Below are 1,039 nucleotides of genomic sequence, written 5' to 3'. Positions count from 1 at the left end.
GAACATTCTCTGAGTTCAGTTTGAGTTAGACTACTAGTCAAATCATACTCAAACCAAGGAAATACCTCCTTGCTCAAAAATCCAGAATAATCCATCAATTCTCTGCACAAAAAAATGACTATTATTGTTGTCATTGCTATGAGAATATACAGCTGTATATACCAGTATTCCACCCTTCTTTAAAACCATTTGGTTATGTTTTTGGGATTTTATTGCTTTAACAGGTGATTGCTTTGGTTGAGCGGTGTGGGGTGAAACAAGCTACTCAAAGAGTGCTACTTGAGTATTTACATGACCTTGGCGAGATTCTCTACTTTCCTGATGACGACGCTCTAAAGGACATCATTGTTTTAGATCTGATGAAAATAGTCGACATGTTTAAAACAATAATAACAGTTATTGAGCCTAAACTTAGGGTAAGCTCAACTGCACACATTTACATATTATTTTGTGATGTACATTTTTTTATATAAGAACCAGTAAAGTTTTGCCCAGTCTCAGTGTGCTAATTATTTTTTTGGCCAATTTCAGGCTAAAATTGTTCATATTTTGTTCTTATTTTACACTTTTCAACGATTGAAAATTATTGTTGTACAGAGTGTACTCTTAAATCAATTTTAGCCTCCTTGTTATTACAATAAAAGTGTAGGTACATTCCCTTGTTTCAGATACTTTCTGTGATAAAAGCGTAGCACAAGCCTAAGTTAAAATGATTAAATTTCAGAAACCAAAGCACAGAGAGGCCTGGAGGAGGTTGGACTCGGGGATCTTAGAGGAGCATCTTTTGAGACACCTCTGGAAGGAGTTCTGTTTTTCAGATAAGATGTTTGACTTCTTCGTATCTCTCATGCAGAAGTTTGGACTGGTGTGCGAAAGAAAGGTACACTAGTATTTTTGAATATTATTTTTATTTTTCTATCGGTGGTCTAGTGGTTAAGATACCTGGAGGTTGTGGTTTCACTCCTATGTTTATGATATTCTCTTTTTACAATTTCTTGCTACCTACAATGCTTTCTGTTTTTTCAGGGTGGTGAACGTA

General features: G+C 35.2%; 1 long non-coding RNA gene across 1 annotated transcript; it reads left to right on the top strand.

The window, feature by feature from the left end:
* Positions 1-228: 228 nt before the first annotated feature.
* On the top strand, positions 229-1,039 carry LOC117122785. The gene is made up of 3 exons (XR_004447750.1): positions 229-416; positions 725-880; positions 1,027-1,039. It is a non-coding gene; the product is annotated as an uncharacterized LOC117122785 (long non-coding RNA).

The sequence above is a fragment of the Anneissia japonica genome, unplaced genomic scaffold (genome assembly GCF_011630105.1).
Source record: "Anneissia japonica isolate Jap-2015-1 unplaced genomic scaffold, ASM1163010v1 scaffold25556_len1039_cov129, whole genome shotgun sequence".
NCBI classification, from domain to species: domain Eukaryota; kingdom Metazoa; phylum Echinodermata; class Crinoidea; order Comatulida; family Comatulidae; genus Anneissia; species Anneissia japonica.
The sequence above is the reverse complement of the archived record's forward strand: the minus strand, read 5'-3'. Positions and strand labels throughout refer to the sequence as shown.